This window comes from Astatotilapia calliptera, chromosome 9 (assembly GCF_964374335.1).
Source record: "Astatotilapia calliptera chromosome 9, fAstCal68.1, whole genome shotgun sequence".
NCBI lineage: Eukaryota > Metazoa > Chordata > Actinopteri > Cichliformes > Cichlidae > Astatotilapia > Astatotilapia calliptera.
This window is the reverse complement of record NC_137430.1, coordinates 3248168-3268492: the sequence shown is the minus strand read 5'-3', so window position 1 is coordinate 3268492 and position 20325 is coordinate 3248168. Positions and strand designations below refer to the sequence as shown.

At 43.3% G+C, this 20325-nt stretch overlaps 1 non-coding gene and 1 pseudogene across 1 annotated transcript; one reads left to right on the top strand and one right to left on the bottom strand.

Annotated features, from left to right (window-relative positions):
• Nucleotides 1–8246: 8246 nt before the first annotated feature.
• On the bottom strand, nt 8247–8365 carry LOC113029927 (5S ribosomal RNA). The gene has a single exon (XR_003273521.1). It is a non-coding gene; the product is annotated as a 5S ribosomal RNA (ribosomal RNA).
• Nucleotides 8366–8725: 360 nt separating this feature from the next.
• LOC113029937 (5S ribosomal RNA) lies at nt 8726–8844 on the top strand (annotated as a pseudogene).
• Nucleotides 8845–20325: the final 11481 nt, after the last annotated feature.

The window sequence follows — 20325 nt, the reverse complement described above, 5'->3', positions numbered from 1 at the left end:
TTTGCACTTGCACTCTGCTCCTCCCCTTTTGTGAGTGTGGATGCTTCATCTCTTTGCTCTTTAAATGCTTTGCTTCTTTTATTGATTTTTATGCTGATTTTTCCCTTTTTTCCGTATGAGCTTACCTGCGATAGCTTCTGGACACTTATAGATCATTAGGACTAAAGCGTTCTTAACAGAAACAGCAACATTTTTATAGTTACCTTATCCTCAGCGCTCCGTGTGTCTGTGGCCTAGACACAGCTGAAGCCTGATTACAGCGTCTGGGCACCGAACAGCCTCAATAGCCTGGAAAGGTGCTAACCGCTAGGCTAACTAGCAACAAGATGCCTTCCCTCTCCACAGATGACTACCACAGCCTCCTGCAGAAGATTGCAGTACTGGAGACAAAAATTCATCGCTTAGAAGTAAACGTGGAGGTAAATGGACTGTGTGGAAATGAAACAACCTTGCCTTTGATTCAAAACAATGGCGATGAGCAAGCTAGCACACAGCTAAGGAGCACAGATAACATGACCAAGAAAGTAGACTCTGTGCATTATTATAAATCCTCAAGTGATAATCCCCCCTTAGACTGTCTTGGTGCAAAACCAAGACATAAATCATGTCTCCTGGAAGGGGGAGGACGTATCACGGGCAGGGCACAGCGAGCTGAAATCTCTGAAACCGACTGGCCTTCACTTCCTACGAGACAGAGAAGCTCTTCTACCCCTGTATACGAGAGGAAACAGGACTGGACAACCGTGAATAGGAAGGTTAACAACAAACCTCCAAAACAACTGAATGTGAAACTGCAGAACAGATTTGCTCCACTATCAAAGGACCCTGGATCTATATCGGACAACCATCCATCTAAAAGCAGCGAAGTAAGGTCTGAAAATCTGTTGAAAAGTAAAAGGCCACAGGAAAGCTAAAGGCTAGGCCTGAAACTCTGATTGTGGGTGACTCTGCCGTAAAGGATGTACAAAGGATGTGCGGTAAGAACACTAAAGTCCTCTGCTTTCCTAACGATATGGTCAACAACCTGAAGGAGAGAATTCTTCAAATTGCAGATGAATATCCAACTGTGACAAACATTGTTCTGCATACAGGGTCAAACGATGTGTCCAAACAACAGTCGGAGGTTCTGAAACAGGACTTTACTGGATTACTAAATACTGTAAACTCTCTGAATGCAGCTGTATTCATCAGTGGACCTGTACCGCCGGTCAGAGGAGGAGACGAGAGATTCAGCAGGTTGTTTACACTGAATAAATGGCTTATATCAGCATGTGCTGACCACTCAGTGCATTTTATCAACAACTTTAATATTTTTTGGGAACGCAGGCATCTGTTTAAAGCAAATGGATTTAATTTTAACAAGTCAGGGGTGAAATTGTTCACCTCCAACTTGTTTTATTCCATACGTCATCCATCTGTGCTTGGTGCCAAGGCTGAGATAAACGAGGAGTTACAGTGGGGCAAAAAAGTATTTAGTCAGCCACCGATTGTGCAAGTTCCCCCACTTAAAATGATGACAGAGGTCAGTAATTTGCACCAGAGGTACACTTCAACTGTGAGAGACAGAATGTGAAAAAAAAATCCATGAATCCACATGGTAGGATTTGTAAAGAATTTATTCGTAAATCAGGGTGGAAAATAAGTATTTGGTCACCTCAAACAAGGAAAATCTCTGGCTCTCACAGACCTGTAACGTCTTCTGTAAGAAGCTTTTCTGTCCCCCACTCGTTACCTGTATGAATGGCACCTGTTTGAACTCATCATCTGTATAAAAGACACCTGTCCACAGCCTCAAACAGTCAGACTCCAAACTCCGCCATGGCCAAGACCAAAGAGCTTTCGAAGGACACCAGGAAAAGTATTGTAGACCTGCACCAGACTGGGAAGAGTGAATCTACAATAGGCAAGCAGCTTGGTGTGAAAAAATCAACTGTGGGAGCAATCATCAGAAAATGGAAGACATACAAGACCACTGATAATCTCCCTCCATCTGGGGCTCCACGCAAGATCTCATCCCGTGGGGTCAAAATGATCATGAGAACGGTGAGCAAAGATCCCAGAACCACACGGGGGGACCTGGTGAATGACCTGCAGAGAGCTGGGACCAAAGTAACAAAGGTCACCATCAGTAACACACTACAACGGCAGGGAATCAAATCCCGCAGTGCCAGACGTGTTGCGCTGCTGAAGCCAGTGCATGTCCAGGCCCGTCTGAAGTTTGCCAGAGAGCACATGGATGATACAGCAGAGGATTGGGAGAATGTCATGTGGTCAGATGAAACCAAAGTAGAACTTTTTGGTATAAACTCAACTCGTCGTGTTTGGAGGAAGAAGAATACTGAGTTGCATCCCAAGAACACCATACCTACTGTGAAGCATGGGGGTGGAAACATCATGCTATGGGGCTGTTTTTCTGCCAAGGGGACAGGACGACTGATCCGTGTTAAGGACAGAATGAATGGGGCCATGTATCGTGAGATTTTGAGCCAAAACCTCCTTCCATCAGTGAGAACTTTGAAGATGAAACGAGGCTGGGTCTTCCAACATGACAATGATCCAAAACACACCGCCCGGGCAACAAAGGAGTGGCTCCGTAAGAAGCATTTGAAAGTCCTGGAGTGGCCTAGCCAGTCTCCAGACCTCAACCCCATAGAAAATCTGTGGCGGGAGTTGAAAGTCCGTGTTGCTCGGCGACAGCCCCAAAACATCACTGCTCTCGAGAAGATCTGCATGGAGGAATGGGCCAAAATACCAGCTACTGTGTGTGCAAACCTGGTAAAGACCTATAGTAAACGTTTGACCTCTGTTATTGCCAACAAAGGTTATGTTACAAAGTATTGAGTTGTATTTTTGTTATTGACCAAATACTTATTTTCCACCCTGATTTACGAATAAATTCTTTACAAATCCTACCATGTGGATTCATGGATTTTTTTTTCACATTCTGTCTCTCACAGTTGAAGTGTACCTCTGGTGCAAATTACTGACCTCTGTCATCATTTTAGGTGGGGGAACTTGCACAATCGGTGGCTGACTAAATACTTTTTTGCCCCACTGTATCTCATAAAGAGGAACAAACAGTACTCCAAGAACAGACAAAGCCCAGCAGAAACCTTGAGGAGGAGCCTCATCTGCCCCCACCCGGGAAGAGCCTCAGAAAGGAGAGACATCTGAGGCAAGAAGAGGGGTCCCTATTTGCCTCCAACTCTCTCAACAACACCAACGACCAGGACCAGGGACCACGATCTTCCCCAGTCCCCCAAACCCCTGACAGGCCATCACCCTCCTCCCCCTCCCTTTCTCCCTCCTCCCCACACCTGAAATTCACTGAGGAGATGATGGAGCGGGTCAATGCTGAGCTCAGATCTACCCCCTGGCCCAATCCCTTTTTATCCCCCATAAACCCCCCACCAGAGCAGCCAAAGGTTCGCCATCGAGCCCCACCCTCAACAGAGCAAACAAAGTTACATTGCCCAGCCCCCCTTAGTTCCTCCTTACCACCTTCATGCCCTGTCTCCGCAGTCTGATGTGTGATGTGTGGAGGGTCCGGGCTGTGAGGATTATGGCAGTGGTGACTTTTCCCAGGAGAAGCTGGGACCCTGTTTACTAGAAGGTTTTCAAATTTCTGTACTTTTAGGTGACAGAAGGAGACATGTGGCCTGGTCAAAACACAGAGAGCTGCACTCTAAAAGATCTTTAAACATAGTAAACATACCTTGTGTGCCACAGACTGCTCCCAAACACGAGGGGACAAGTAATACCTCTAAAACACTTAAGTTGGCTTTATTAAACATTAGATCTCTAGCTGGGAAAACATTTTTAATTAATGATTTAATCACTGAGCACAGCCTTGATTTTATGTTTTTAACTGAAACTTGGTTGGACCAAAGTAACAGTGGAGCTGTTCTCATCGAGACGACCCCTCCTAACTACAGTTTTATCAGTGAGGTCAGGGCGAGCAGGAGAGGAGGAGGGGTTGCTGTCTTATTTAATGAATCATTTCAATGTAAGCAGCTATCTCCTGGAAGTTTTGAGTCTTTTGAATATGTGGCTTTACAGCTGAAGGCCCCATCCAAAGTTGTGTTTCTTAATGTTTACAGGCCTCCCAAATACTGCACAGACTTTTTTAATGACCTCAGTGAACTGCTGTCTGTGATCTGTGTTGATTTCGACTGTGTAATTATTGTTGGAGATTTCAACATCCATGTGGACAACCCTCAGGACAAAGGGACTAAAGACCTGAGTAACACTCTGGGCAACTTTGGGCTGACTCAGCATGTAACAGAGGCCACACATAATAGAGGACACACTCTTGACCTACTGATCTCCAAGAGCCTGAGCATTTCAGAGGTCACTGTGTCTGATGTGGGCCTGTCTGATCATTACTGTGTTTTCTTTGAAAGTAAAATCTCAGCCCACATAAATATATCAACAGCAGTGATCACAAAACGGTGTATAACTGAACACAGTAGTGAGATCTTTAACCAGGTCTTCCCATTAACACCTGATCTGTCCAGAGGTTCAATCAATGAGCTCGTCAATAGCTTCAATGCTAACATGTTAAATGTAATGGACACTATTGCTCCCATTAAGGTGAAGGTTATCTCTGGAAGGAAAAAGTCTCCATGGAGAAACTCCACACTGGTGAAAAATGAAAAAAGAGAGTGTAGGAAAGCTGAGCGCAGATGGAGAAAAACAAACCTCCAGGTTCATTATGACATTTATAAAGAGAAACTTCACAATTATAATTTACAACTGAGGAGTGCAAGAAGGTCCTACTTCTCTGACATCATCACTAAAAACAGCCATAATGCTCGGGTCTTAGTTTCTACAGTTGACAGGCTAACAAACCCTCCTGTGTCAGTGGCAGCTGAACTTCATTCGACCATGGCCTGCAATGACTTTGCCAAATTCTTCACAGAAAAAATCCAAAAGATTAGACAAGCAATTGGTACATCAACAGCAGATTCAGGATATGTACTGTGTCCACCGAAAAACTGTTTAAACACCATGAAACAGTTTCACCCTATTAACAGCAAAGACCTGGAGGACATCTTAGGTCAACTGAACTCCTCCTCCTGCTGTTTAGATGTCCTGCCAACAAGTTTTTTCAAAAAGGTCTCAAAGACTTTAGAGTCAGACCTGTTACAGATCGTCAACTTTTCTTTATTATCAGGTGTGTTTCCAGAATCACTAAAAACTGCTGTAATCAAACCTATACTGAAAAAGGACAATCTTGACAAGACACAAATGAACAACTACAGGCCGATCTCAAATCTCCCGTTTTTAAGTAAGATCATTGAAAAAGCAGTTTCTCAACAGCTCAGTTACTTCTTAAAACAGAATAATTGCTACGATGCCTTCCAGTCAGGTTTTAGACAGAACCACAGCACTGAAACCGCTCTGACCAAAGTGTTTAATGACATATGTCTGAATACAGACAGTGGAAAAATGTCAGTCCTAGTTTTACTGGATCTCAGTGCAGCATTTGATACAGTTGACCACAACATATTACTCAAACGACTGGAGAACTGGACAGGTCTTTCAGGAACTGTACTAAACTGGTTCAAAACATACGTAGAAAACAGGAAATACTTTGTATCAATAGGTAACTTCACATCTGAGCAGACAAGTATCACATGTGGAGTTCCCCAAGGTTCCATCTTGGGACCCCTTCTGTTTAACATTTACATGCTCCCACTGGCACAGATTATAAAGAACAACAAAATAAACTATCACAGCTATGCAGATGACACACAAATATATATCACAATGTCACCAGGAGACCGAGGCCCTGTACAGGCTCTTGGTAAATGCATTGAGGAAATTAATGACTGGCTGTGCCACAATTTTCTCCAGCTAAACAAAAACAAAACTGAGGTAATAGTCTTTGGCGCCAAAGAAAAACGATTACAGGTCACCAGAGAACTTCAATCTATACACCTAAAAACCACAAACCAGGCGAGAAATTTGGGTGTAGTGATGGATGCAGACCTAAACTTAGAAAAACACATTAAGACAATAACAAGTCAGCTTACTATCACCTCAAGAATATATCAAGGATAAAAGATCTGATGTCTCAACAGGACCTGGAAAAACTAGTCCATGCATTCATCTTTAGTAGGCTTGATTACTGTAACAGCATCTTTACAGGTCTACCTAAAAAATCAGTCAGACAACTACAGCTCATTCAGAACTCTGCTGCTTGAGTCCTCACTAAGACCAAAAAAGTGGACCACATCAGTCCAGCTCTGAGGTCTTTACACTGGCTGCCTGTCCGTCAGAGGATAGACTTTAAAGTTCTGATGCTGGTCTATAAAGCTCTGAATGGTTTAGGACCAAAATACATCAATGACCTCCTGACCCAGTATGAACCATCCAGATCCCTCAGGTCATCTGGATCCGGTCTTTTATCAGTTCCCAGAGTCAGAACCAGACACGGAGAAGCTGCATTCAGCTTTTATGCTCCTTATATCTGGAACAAACTCCCAGAAAGCCTCAGATCAGCTGAAACACTCAGTTTATTTAAATCCAGGTTGAAGACTCACCTGTTCTCAGCTGCATTTGAATAAAGCACCAAATCCACACTTTAAGCTTAAATTTCAAAACTTACATTTAACTACTGATTTGATCTATTGTTCTGATTTTATCTGTTTTGATTTTATATACTGTTTTGTTTGTTTGTTTGTTTGTTAATTAGTTAGTTAGTTTGCTTATTTTTAATCAATTTTAAATCATGCTTTTTATTTGTTTTTGTTTCTAATGTCTCTGTAAAGCACTTTGAATCACCTTGTTGTTGAATTGTGCTATACAAATAAACTTTCCTTGCCTTGCCTTGCCTTCAACACACAAATGACAGTTTAAATGTTGAAACGGAACTGAGGCACCCTTTAAGCTCATTTTCGAATAGGATGGTTAGTGAGTCTTGCGCAATGAGCTCTTCCACTGATGTAGTAATGTCAAATTCTTCAAGCGTTACATCAATATCACTGTACATGCACAGAGCACTTGTAGATATTTTTGTGCAAACACTCACAATTGTTTATGACGCGAATATTGCAGCATTAACTATGCATTATAACTGTGCTGTCATGTGCAGCTATTAAAAAAAAGTAGAAACTAATCAATATCCTTCACTCTGAATTGTTTTTTAAATCCCAATAAATGGGTTACAGTGTTAAGAAATATATTCTAAAACACTTCTTCAGTAAAGACTCAGAGAAGAGAAACACACAGAACTTCTTGCTAGCAAGGGCAGTCTCCAGAACTGAGACTCGCGCTGAGAAACTGTCCCGGTCTTTATTTATACTTCAGTGAGAGTTTGTTCTTTACATTGCAATGTGGAGGTGTACGTGTGTGTGTGTGTGTGTGTGTGTGTGTGTGTGTGTGTGTGTGTGTGTGTGTGTGTGTGTGTGTGTGTGTGTGTGTGAGGTCAAGATGTGACCCTGTGAAGACTCCCCAAAGCTGGTGCCAGGGGTCTAGCGGGTCCATCTAAACAAAAGGCTCTTATACTTAAAGAGATATACGTGTGTTTGCTATACCATATATCAACAAAGAAAAGATACGACCTCTCTCATGCTCCTAGGATGTGGGGGTGAACACCCTAGAATGTTACAGACCTCCTAGGATGAGACATTCTTTCAATATGCCACCAACTAAACACTAATGATTACATGCAGTATTCTACCATATACAAACTTATATAATTAAAAGATTATACTGACTACTAAGTACAATTTCCTATTGACATACAGTATCTACATGAACCCCCTTATCGAGGAAGCCTCTCACTTACGGCCATACCACGCCTGTTCTCATCTGATCTCTGAAGCTAAGCAGGGGCGGTCCTGCATAGTTGCGTCACCTTCACCTTGCTCCGTGTTAGAAACTCCATGATATCGTGTTCCCTGCTCAGGGTAGCACACTGATGCGCATTTATTCAGTATTCTTCGAGACCGCAGTCGGCAGCCAATAAGAGTTCAAACTGGTTGCACATGGGTGTCAGGTTGACACTGCGCCCGCTGCACACTACAAGGTTAACAAGTTCCTCTGTACTGAGCCCAGAGGGACTAGCCACAGACATTTTCTACATTTACAGAATAAATAAGTTTGTGTATTTCCTAAATATTTCGTTCTTGTTTTTTTGTTTTGCACAAAAGCGAAATGCAATCAGGAGCGTTGTCATGAAGCTCACCTCCACTGAGTGAGCAGCGGCGCCCTCTGCAGTTTGTGTGTGGAAGTGCAAAAGCTTACAGCACCTGGTATTCCCAGGCGGTCTCCCATCCAAGTACTGACCAGGCCCGACCCTGCTTAGCTTCCGAGATCAGACGAGATGGGGCGTGTTCAGGGTGGTATGGCCGTAAGCGAGAGAAGCCGGCTATAAAAGACCTTTTATACTTGGCAAATGTCACACAGTTTAAAATATAGTATTGTGCTAAGCTTCACATGTTACAGCGAAAGCATGCAAATCTTTGTTGCGAACTGCAGCTTCAACACTGAGCTGCAAAAATGCTTTTCCCGCGGTAACGTCACCATAATAACACATGTTAGTTTCTCACAGCACAGTGTTAAAGTGACAGAGAGCACACAGTGTGTTAGGACCATTTGGAAGTGCAACATTTTTGTGGTTTGGACAATTCAACTTATATACAGGACATTAAAAAAACGTAAGCATGACTGTGTCATCACAGCATGTATAAAAAGGCTGTTTCTGAAGCAGCTCCTCCCTTACAGCCACACCACCCTGAACACGCCCGATCTCGTCTGATCTCGGAAGGCAAGCTGGGTCGGGCCTGGTCAGTACTTGGATGGGAGACCGCCTGGGAATACCAGGTGCCGTAAGCTTTTGCACTTCAACACACAAATGACAGTTTAAATGTTGAAACGGATCTGAGGCACTCTTTAATGCTCCATGATAACTTTCCTATGAGCTTTTGAAGATCACTGACATCATGGCTTTTAGCCTCATTGTTTCTGCAAAGAGATTTCTGCAGTCACTGAATCTTTTGATAAAATATATTTTTATGCCTCTAGAGGATGGAATATTTTAAGACTTTACACTTGGGAACATTATTCTGAAATTGTTGCACAATTTGTTAATGGAGTTTTTTGCAGATTGATCAACCTCTGCCCATATTTCCTCCAGAGCAACTCTGCTTCTCTAAGATGCTCTTTTACAGTTTTTTCTGATTGCTTAAGCACATTTTTTGTAACTATTGGCTAATTTTGCAAAACTCTTCACACAAATAAAAAAACCTGTCACCCAATAATCAAAACATTGTAGTTCTCTTGCAAAAGCGAACACAGCTAGATTACAGTTTTTTCTGAATGCTTAAACCCTAACTGTGATTCCTGTAGCACAATCTCTAAAACTATTCAGACTTATAGCAAAACCACTCACTGAGTTTGCAAAACTAAAAGCACAAAAACTGCTTTGCACTCAGTTTGCAATTTTGTAACACACACTTTGCAAAACTGTAGGCACAATTCACTGCACAACACTCAATTACCAAATTTCCAACACACTCCTAGCAAATGTATACACATGTATGGCTATCATTAACACTAATTTGCCAACTGTCTGGCACACTTTCACATGTGAAAACTTTTCTAGATAATTAGTTCACTTTGCAATCAGCCTAAGCACTATAATACAGGTAAGCTGTGTGTGCGGAGTACAATGGAGGGAGCAGAAAGAGTGAGAAGTAGAGGAGGCCGAGGAAGAGGACGTGGAGGTGAAGAAGTAGGATGAAGAGGACGACAAGGACAAGGAGGAGCAAGAGGAAGACGAGGAGGGGGGAGAGGAAGATGAGGAGGGGGGAGAGGAAGGGTAGGAAGAGTAAGAAATAGAATTGCTGATGACATCAGAGCTACAATAGTGGACCATGTAATCAACCGTGGAATGACCCTGAGGGTAGCTGGCCAACGGGTCCAGCCTAACTCGAGCCGCTACACTGTAGCAAGCACCATAAGGACATCTTGAAATGAGAATCGGTGAGTACAGTCACTTTGCACAAAGACTTGTAGCACTGCCATATGCCAATGAGAAACACACCAATACCATTGATGTAAAAATACTGAAATGGTTACTTTACAGAATTGCTAGATGACCAGATGCTGGGGGCAGAGGAAGCATGTTCACTGCAGACCAAGTAACCCATATAGTCATTATGGCGATTGCAAATAATCCTATACTTGGAAATAAACACTTGTGTTTGTTTTGATGTGTTTGAATAAACACCAGTACTTGAAGTTTGGATCCCTCTATGCTTATGGATCTATGACAGAAGTATGAGCTCAAACTGACATAGCCTACCTTGTGCACAGAGAAAGCAAAAGCCAGATGTGTTTTGTATTCATACCATCAGTGTGCAGTTGGCGCATTGTGTGCTTAGTAGATGATGGCTTGTGTGTACTGTTTGATACAGAAACACCATTTTTACGAAGGTATGAATGACTATCCTCCACCTAAAACCGTGGTCCATAAGAAGAAAAATATTATTTCTGCTTTATTATTGAAACAATGGAAAACACAGTCTTAATTGATTTACATGGCACTATTGCATGTCAAGTTTGAATTTTTCTCTGTATGTTGCTTGCGCTGTCTGTGTTCTATGATCTTCCCCTTTAAACATAACAAGTTGTGTTAGAGGACTGCCCATCCCAGGGCCTGGCTCTATTGGATGTGTCTTATATTTGATGTAATGTTGAATTTCACTTTGGTCAAAATAGGTGTTCAACAAATCAGTGTGTTTGGTTATGTAGGAGTGTTTAGCTTATTTTAGAGTTTAGAAATGTGTTAACATAGAATGTAGAACTATTGTAGAGACACTGCCCTTAAAGTAATAAAGGCTGACTGTGTCGTGAACTTAGGAGTAGAGTGTAGGAGACCTCCCACACTGAGTGGAAATTCCCCAGAGGATGTATGGGTGGGGGTCTCCACATTTGTAACTGTGGTCTGGAAGGGAGATGGGTTTTATGACCTCTAGGGAGTTACCTACACCCACAGTGTTTTAACTGTCACGCACACACATCCACACGCACTCACACATACACACAGGTATGCGTACACAGTCACACACGAGCACTCACATAGACACGTGGGAACGCACATGTAGGCATTCATGTGCTCGTGCACATAGACACAGACACAGAGTTTGCAGCACACCGTGGGGGGTTTTATGATGGGGTCGCTTCTATAAAGCTGGCTGTAACTAACAAAGGGGTGAAGATTTTTGCAGAGGGACACCGGCCTTGTCTTCCCTTCTAGAAGATGCATGCTTAAATGAAGATGAATAAAGATGAATAAAAGCTTTGTGAAAATGACTACTGAGTCCGGTGCCATTTCTGGATGCTCGAGGAATAAAAAGAACCGGGGTAAAACTGATTTCGTAACAGTTACCTTATCAGCTTGTGATTTCCATCAATGTGCCACAATGAGTTTGGACCTGCAACCTGATATGTTCTTCGTTCTGGTCTCCGCAAAACTGCTCTAAGGGCAGCTGCTCCAGGATTTATCCGTAGCATGCTTGCTAGAACCCTCCTTCGCTGTACACGTAGTCTACGTACTCGCAGGGAGGCTCTGACAACCTCAGGACCAATTTGTTCATTGCCAGCGACAATGTCCTGCACATGTTCATCCAAGGCACTGTCAGTCAGTTCCGCATACATTGATGCACGGGTGAAATGATACTGTCTGAAATCAGACAAAAAAACATGAGTAATTTATCATTACCATAACAACACACTTCATTACTTGACTAGTGGTGCACATTCAAATATACTTATTTTTACAATTTCACAATACCATTTAATTTGAATAAACAGTGAGTGTGTGTCACAAAGAACTGAAAGTCACACTGGTTTCAAAAGTCACTGACCACAGACGTCTTCGAATTGTACGAAGTTGTGATTGCAGTGCAGTACGGTGTAGCCTAACCCGGATAATGTAACAAGTGTTATAAAACCGTATTTTCAATAATATAAAGTGGCCAAACGGAGTACCATATTAAAGACCTATTAACATGCCTCACCTAAAATGGCATGTTGGCAACATTCCTAACGGACCAAGGTTAGCATGACCTTTTTTTTTTTTTTTAATTTTCCATCCATCCATTTGCTTCCGCTTATCCTTTTCAGGGTCGCGGGGGGCGCTGGAGCCTATCCCAGCTGTCATAGGGCGAGAGGCGGGGTGCACCCTGGACAGGTCGCCAGTCTGTCGCAGGGCCAACACACAGGGACAGACAACCATTCACACTCACATTCAAACCTAGTGGCAATTTGGATTATCCAATTAACCTATCCCCACAAGCTGCATGTCTTTGGACGGTGGGAGGAAGCCAGAGTACCCGGAGTGAACCCACACAAACACGGGGAGAACATGCAAACTCCACACAGAAAGACCCCAGCCTGATGATGGAATTGAACTCAGGACCTTCTTGCTGTACGGCAACAGTGCTAACCACCGTGCTGCTTTTTAAATTTTATTTTTTTTATTATACAATGCTTTGCAATATTGGTTTTGCCTAACAACCTGTTTTTGACTCCAAAATAGTCATTAACGCAACTGCTCTACTATACAGTCAGTGTACCTGATTATAAATCTTTGATTCATGAACCTACACATTGCACCTTATTTACTAGTTGTATGTATTTTAACAGAGCAAGAGGTGGACCACACGTTTGAAGAGTTGCTGGTCTTTATAACTGGGGCTGACTTACTTCCACCACTGGGGTTCCCACAGTCCTGCAACATAGACTTTTACGATCAGGAGTCAGGGATGCGGCGCATCCCATACACATCAACGTGCAGCTTATCCCTGTATCTTCCAAGAAGTGTTGCAGATGAAGATCAATTCAAAGATCTTATGAACGATGCATTAAAAGGATCCCTGGGATTTGGAAAGGTGTAGCTGCATACATGAACTGATGCTGGGAAGCTGTGGTTAAAACCTGCGGCCTTTTGGGATGAAGTTGTTATTGTAAGTGTTCTTAAATGGGATTGCTCCTGGCACTCGGGCTTCTTAAAGATTTTACATTTTAAAAGTGTTGTTTCTACAAATGTGACTGTTCATTGTGTATATAGTTATATTTATAGTCCAGTTAAGACAAATGGGGTATGCATGCATCAAGCCATGCAAAATAAGTGGTGTTCAGAAAGTTTCCAGTATTGGAAGGAAAATGACAATTCATCTAGAAATATTGTTTTGAAAGGTTGTTGTGGATTGTCGTTTGTGTTCAATTATAGTACACTGCATAGAGTGTGTTTTTTTTTAATTTTATTTATTTTTTCAAGATGTACAACAGATGCCAAACAAACTTTAAACTAAAAGACACTGACTTTTGTAAAATAAAGTATTGTAATGTCAGTTCTTATGGTGTCTTGTCTATTTACAAATTAAAGTTGAGGCTCACCTGTTACTGTCAAATACTGGTATTGGGTTCCATTGACGAGGGCTATGTAGTACAATTATGTTCTTAAGTCAAGGTAAATGGTTCAATGAATTTACCCTCATCTGTTCTCAAACCAAGAACTCAAAAATCCATCTCAACTCAGACTTAAAAGTTATGAATATTTCTCACTGCTTTCAAGAACAAAGCAGTTTTAACAAACTGACTTTAAACTTCGGCGTTAACTCTGAGATTGGCACCTGACCTTTGACTATAACCTGGTTAAAAATCAATTTGAGGACTGTGAACATGTGTCAGTGCTGACCGTGATATTATTTTTGTTAAACTGTTTGTGGGGAAGTTTTATGGAAACATTTACAACTTCTGCGTAATTTTACATTTATATAGTTTGACATGAACTTTGTAGTGATTTATGTAAATGTGGTAGAACTATGTAAGGGATGATGACTGTAAAGCTAGTGTTTTGTTTTTTGCGAAAATAACGTCAAGATAATGAACACTGGCATTTAAATTATATTTTATACATAAAAGGCTGTAATTACCAAAGTAAAGAAAATGAGTTGTTAGACTTGCTTAAAAAGTGTGTAGCAATTCGGACAGTCAATCCAGTGATAGCTTTGCTTTTTCTATGGCCACCACTTACCTTCTTTATTACTGTCATTTTGCTGCATGTGACAATATATTTAGCTAAAGTTCCTTCTGCTTGTTCAGGTTTCTCCCTGTGTTCTATGTTCATTCAGCCCAACTTCAGGAAACTTGTCTTCTTGCCTACTGTCATCTCTACAAGCCTCCTCATATTCATGCTGTCTGACTCTGCTGATAAGGAACCAAAATCGCTGAAATGAACAGTCGCTTTTTCTAGCGTATATTTTTAAGCCTCAGTTCATCCAAAAACGGGATTGCACAGTGGTACATGTTTATAGATCAAACACTCTAAAAATGAATGTTTTTCATTTTCACTAATGTGTGTGCACAAAGGACACAGCCACAAGTGCTTCTACAGTGTTTTTTTAAACCACCCTTTAGCTAAAAGTAAAAACAATGTCACACATGAACTTGTAATCTCTGAAAAATAAGGGGAAAAGGTGAGATTTGAAGTGACTAAGACAGTGCATTGAAGGTAAGTCGGAAGAAGAAAATTAACTCCCCTTTAGCTGCTTAAAGCAAAGAGCTTGAAGCAGAGGAAGAGAGTTGTCTTTGTAGAATGTGTGCCAGGTCTATTGAGTTAAGGAAAAAAAGCCAGATCAAAATATGTTCACAACTGTCTACTGACAGTGAAGATGTAAAATGACATAAGGGAATGCCACATATTTCTCTTCTTGTGGTTTCCAAAAAAGAATTTTAAAAGAGGCTATACACATGAAATTTTTTCTACTTAATTTACTCGTGTGTGCCATCCAGAGGGAAATACCTCATAATCAGAATCGCGTTTATTGGCAAAGTATATGCGCAAACACATACAAGGAATTAGGTTCCGATTGAGGGCGTCTGTCAAGCACAAAAATGTAAAACACAATCCATCTATGTGTATGGACATACATAAATACACATGCACATATGCACACAGGTGTATAAACTAACAATATAATACACAATCTAATTCTTTTATACAGAAATTACAGGATTACAGAAGTTAATACCAAAGAGTGCAGTTGCAGTCTAGCAGTGTGACAGTTCAACCGCTTAGGAGGGAGATGGCAGGGGAGGGGAAAGAAACTGTTCATGTGTCAGGTGGTCCTGGCTTGCAGGCTTCTGTACCGTCTGCCAGAGGGCAGCGGGTCAATAAGTCTACGTCCAGGGTGTGAGGGATATCTCCATAGTCTTAAGCGTGTTCAGTTCCAGCTTGTGCTGACTGCACCAGAGTACTAGCCGCTCAACTTCCTGCCGGTGTACAGACTCCACAACATCTTGAATGAGGCCAATGATGGCGGAGTAAAACTGCATATCAGTGACCCCTGACTGACGTCCCTCCTTATGCATAAGATAGCTGAAATAAAGGTGTTGTTACAACTCATCGTGTCTGCAGGCTTTGGTAATTAAAATTTCCACAACAGTTTGGCGCTGTGAGCAGGGTGATCCAATGTTCTCGCTGAAGGACAGCTCTGGGACGGCTGATCACCCCGAGGTAGCAAAACGCTTCGGTCCTGCCAGCTGTTTAAAGCAAAGAGAAAGGCAGAGTCACAGAGCCTGTGTTTCAGCGACCACCGAGATCACATTGACGAATCGCGGGGAAACTCCTGCAGAACGGTGAGCTGTATCCACCTTTTTAACAAGTCACGAGAGTTTTGTGTCTGGCCGAGTGAGCGTGTTGCAGCCTTCGGGGAGCTCAAGAAGGTGAACGTGTTACGACCTTCCAGGGCAAGAGCTCCGAGGGAGTCTTTGTGTAGAATCACGGAGTGACATCCCTAGCGTCTTCTAAAGGATCCTGGGGGTGGCGGTGTTCGTTCCTTGGTCCGTAGAAGGCAAGGAACCTCACGGGGGACGCCTTGTGTAGTAATATGGGATCTAGATCCAGTAAGGCAGCCAGCGGAGCCGGACTAGCGGCTCGAGAGGCGGCTGTGGCAAGCGCTCCACGAGGTGGCCAGGGACAAAACTCAATATTTGACTGTATGGTTAAGAAATGGGGAATTGGGTGTATGAAATATGTTGTTAAGTGGCAAAAAGTAAACGGGTTTCCTGAAAAGGGATCGCTAAGTGTTAACCAGTTAAAGAAAATAGAGGAACATTTGAGGGAGGAAGAAGCAAAATTATTGAAGAAAGGGAAAGTTAGGACCATAGATCTGTGTAGGGTAAGCGATGAGAAGGAATGTTTGAAAATGTGGATGGGGGAAGCAGAACGGAGAGAAAACAAAGCAGCTCTGAAAGAATTACCTAGAGAAGTGCGTGGAAGGGAGGCTGACGCAGAATCTGCCTCAGCGCCTCTTCCACCTCTGTATAACACGGAGAACAAAACATCTTTTCCCTGTTCACGCACTGTTTGTGCTTCCCCAGTTCAGGCTGTTTTGCAGGGCCTGAAAGCCGATGCGGACCTGGACTCCTTTCCCTGCACCACACGCCTCACCGCCAGAGGATGCCAGCGCCGATTCCGCAACTGAGGAACGACAGCCCCTCCAGGATGAAGCGGAAAGAATGACCCTCAGATCCGACACAGCGCTCAGTCACACACGGAGCGCGTCGCGAGCTATAAACGCGTCGCGAGCTGAAGCGACGAAAGAGAAAAAACAGCAATGGAGAGATGTGAAAGGAAAGAGCAGAAGTAAGGACGGCCGCCATGGATATTACGCCCTGCCTTTTGCCACGGATCAGCCTGAATATTCTCTCACTGATGATGAGCGGGACGATACAGACAACGCAGACAGCAGCGAGGAGGTTGAAAAGTTCCAGACCGGGCAGAGAACGCGGAGACAGCGACAGGCGAAGGACAACCCCTGCAGCTCCCGATGGTGGAAGTGGCGGGACCCGAAGGACCTATTTTAGTTCACAGACCGTGGACACAGTCAGACATCGCTGACGCCACAAGCCATCTATCTGACCCTCTCGTGTCGGGTGCAAAGTTCGGAGAGCAACTCCTAATTTTCTGCCAAGAATATCGTCCCATGGGTCAAGAAATTAGACGTGCACTAGCAGGCAAGCTGAAACCATGCAACCTGAGGACAATATCACCTCACTTGCCTGATCCTACGCTGAGGATACGACACCTGACCTATGAGCATGGAGAAAACCGTGACTATTGTACTGCAGTGACCCACCTGATGGATAAGCTAAAGGAGGTTTTCCCAGATAAGGTGGATGTTAGGTTTTGTATTGTTGATTGTCATTTATGCTTAGAAATATTTAACCATATATGCTTAAAGGTATATAATCAATTGTGTAGTGATAGGACTGTGATCTTTAGCAGGCTGTAAAGGCTTGGTGTGTATTCCACACTAGAATGCACACCCACAGTCTAGGAACATCAGAGAGGTCCTATCTTCTCTTTGTTGATATATGGTATAGCAAACACACGTATATCTCTTTAAGTATAAGAGCCTTTTGTTTAGATAGATCTGCTAGACGCCTGGCACCAGCTTTGGGGAGTCTTCACAGGGTCACATCTTGACCTCACACAAATCACACACACACACACACACACACACACACACACACACACACACACACACACACACACACAGGCAAGGTACTCTTTGTGTGTATGTAGACGTCATATGTTAATGAACCTATGCATATTCATGTAACCTCAATAAAAGGGCAGTGTTACGGGAGAACGGACGAGAGCAACTGGGGTCAAGCGAAGGAACGGCGTTTGTCCGGTCTCTCCCGTGCACGAGTAACATGAAGAACTTTGCCTACTCGTGTCTTGCTTTGCTGTGTAATTATATTGTCTTCAACGTTCCAGCAGATAGGTTCAAGCTACAAACCTATTAGTGGACATGTCAAAGATTGAGTCTTGCAAGCAAAGAAAGGATGAATCTGTGGATGATTTCATACATCGCATGACAACTGTGTTTGAAGCTAATGGTGGAATACCCAAAGATGACATGACGGGCGCCTCCGCCTCCACATATGAGCACCATCTCTGCGGCCATATTTTCCGGGGACTGAGATCAGATGTGGCAGCCGAGGTAAAGCATTCGTACGTGGGGGGAGAAGATGAACCGCGGCTAACGGAGCTACGGCGCCATGCCCGCCACGCTCAGAGCCACCTGGATGAGAAGAAAAGCAAAAGAGAGGAAAAACAAAATGCCGACCTCTATAATGTAGCCCTAACACTGTATAAAGCCGTGGCAAACCCGCACGGAGGTTTCCACAACAGAGACAGTTGGCGTGGCCGAAGTGGGGAGAACAGACGAGACTGAGGACATTATCAACAACAACAACAGCAGTCAAGACGAGATCGGGACGCCTGTTTTGTCTGTGGAGACTACGGACATTGGCGAGGAACCTGTCCTAACCGTGGCCGTCGTGGAGATAGACAGCAACAATGCCGGAATTACCAAAGGCTGAGCCCACAGTGGGAGCAAGCGGACTGAGAACGGAGGGAAAGGACGCCAGAATACGCTTCAGGCTGTGGTTTTCTCACCTCATCAGAACAGGGAAGTGAAAATCACACACACATACACACACACATTGATGTAGAAAGTGTTTTACACAGACACACACACTTTAATACATCACACTTTTGAGCATGTAGAACACGTTTCTTTGTCACCAGCTGGTACACATGTACATTTAAATAGCGCGCCTTATAAATCACTGCCCTTGTATAAAATGTTAGTTTGTAATCAGGAAGTAGAATTTCTTGTAGATTCCGGGGCCACCCACTCTGTACTACACTCAGATTCTCTCTCACCCCAACCTGTGCTGGGTGAGAGGTTCACTCATTCTGTATCAGCATCAGGAACCATACAGAGAGAAACTTTCACCATACCCCTGTGTTGTGCAGACGGACAGGGTAGAAAATTCACACACGAGTTTCTGTGGTCAGACCTGTGCCCGGTCAATTTACTTGCCAGAGATTTGACTGTAAACTGAAAATAAGTTTCATCTCCTGCTATAATGGCATCACAATCACGCAATCTGACTATGATTACAGTGGGGCAAAAAAGTATTTAGTCAGCCACCGATTGTGCAAGTTCCCCCACCTAAAATGATGACAGAGGTCAGTAATTTGCACCAGAGGTACACTTCAACTGTGAGAGACAGAATGTGAAAAAAAAATCCATGAATCCACATGGTAGGATTTGTAAAGAATTTATTGGTAAATCAGGGTGGAAAATAAGTATTTGGTCAATAACAAAAATACAACTCAATACTTTGTAACATAACCTTTGTTGGCAATAACAGAGGTCAAACGTTTACTATAGGTCTTTACCAGGTTTGCACACACAGTAGCTGGTATTTTGGCCCATTCCTCCATGCAGATCTTCTCGAGAGCAGTGATGTTTTGGGGCTGTCGCCGAGCAACACGGACTTTCAACTCCCGCCACAGATTTTCTATGGGGTTGAGGTCTGGAGACTGGCTAGGCCACTCCAGGACTTTCAAATGCTTCTTACGGAGCCACTCCTTTGTTGCCCGGGCGGTGTGTTTTGGATCATTGTCATGTTGGAAGACCCAGCCTCGTTTCATCTTCAAAGTTCTCACTGATGGAAGGAGGTTTTGGCTCAAAATCTCACGATACATGGCCCCATTCATTCTGTCCTTAACACGGATCAGTCGTCCTGTCCCCTTGGCAGAAAAACAGCCCCATAGCATGATGTTTCCACCCCCATGCTTCACAGTAGGTATGGTGTTCTTGGGATGCAACTCAGTATTCTTCTTCCTCCAAACACGACGAGTTGAGTTTATACCAAAAAGTTCTACTTTGGTTTCATCTGACCACATGACATTCTCCCAATCCTCTGCTGTATCATCCATGTGCTCTCTGGCAAACTTCAGACGGGCCTGGACATGCACTGGCTTCAGCAGCGGAACACGTCTGGCACTGCGGGATTTGATTCCCTGCCGTTGTAGTGTGTTACTGATGGTGACCTTTGTTACTTTGGTCCCAGCTCTCTGCAGGTCATTCACCAGGTCCCCCCGTGTGGTTCTGGGATCTTTGCTCACCGTTCTCATGATCATTTTGACCCCACGGGATGAGATCTTGCGTGGAGCCCCAGATCGAGGGAGATTATCAGTGGTCTTGTATGTCTTCCATTTTCTGATGATTGCTTCCACAGTTGATTTTTTCACACCAAGCTGCTTGCCTATTGTAGATTCACTCTTCCCAGTCTGGTGCAGGTCTACAATACTTTTCCTGGTGTCCTTCGAAAGCTCTTTGGTCTTGGCCATGGCGGAGTTGAGTCTGACTGTTTGAGGCTGTGGACAGGTGTCTTTTATACAGATGATGAGTTCAAACAGGTGCCATTCATACAGGT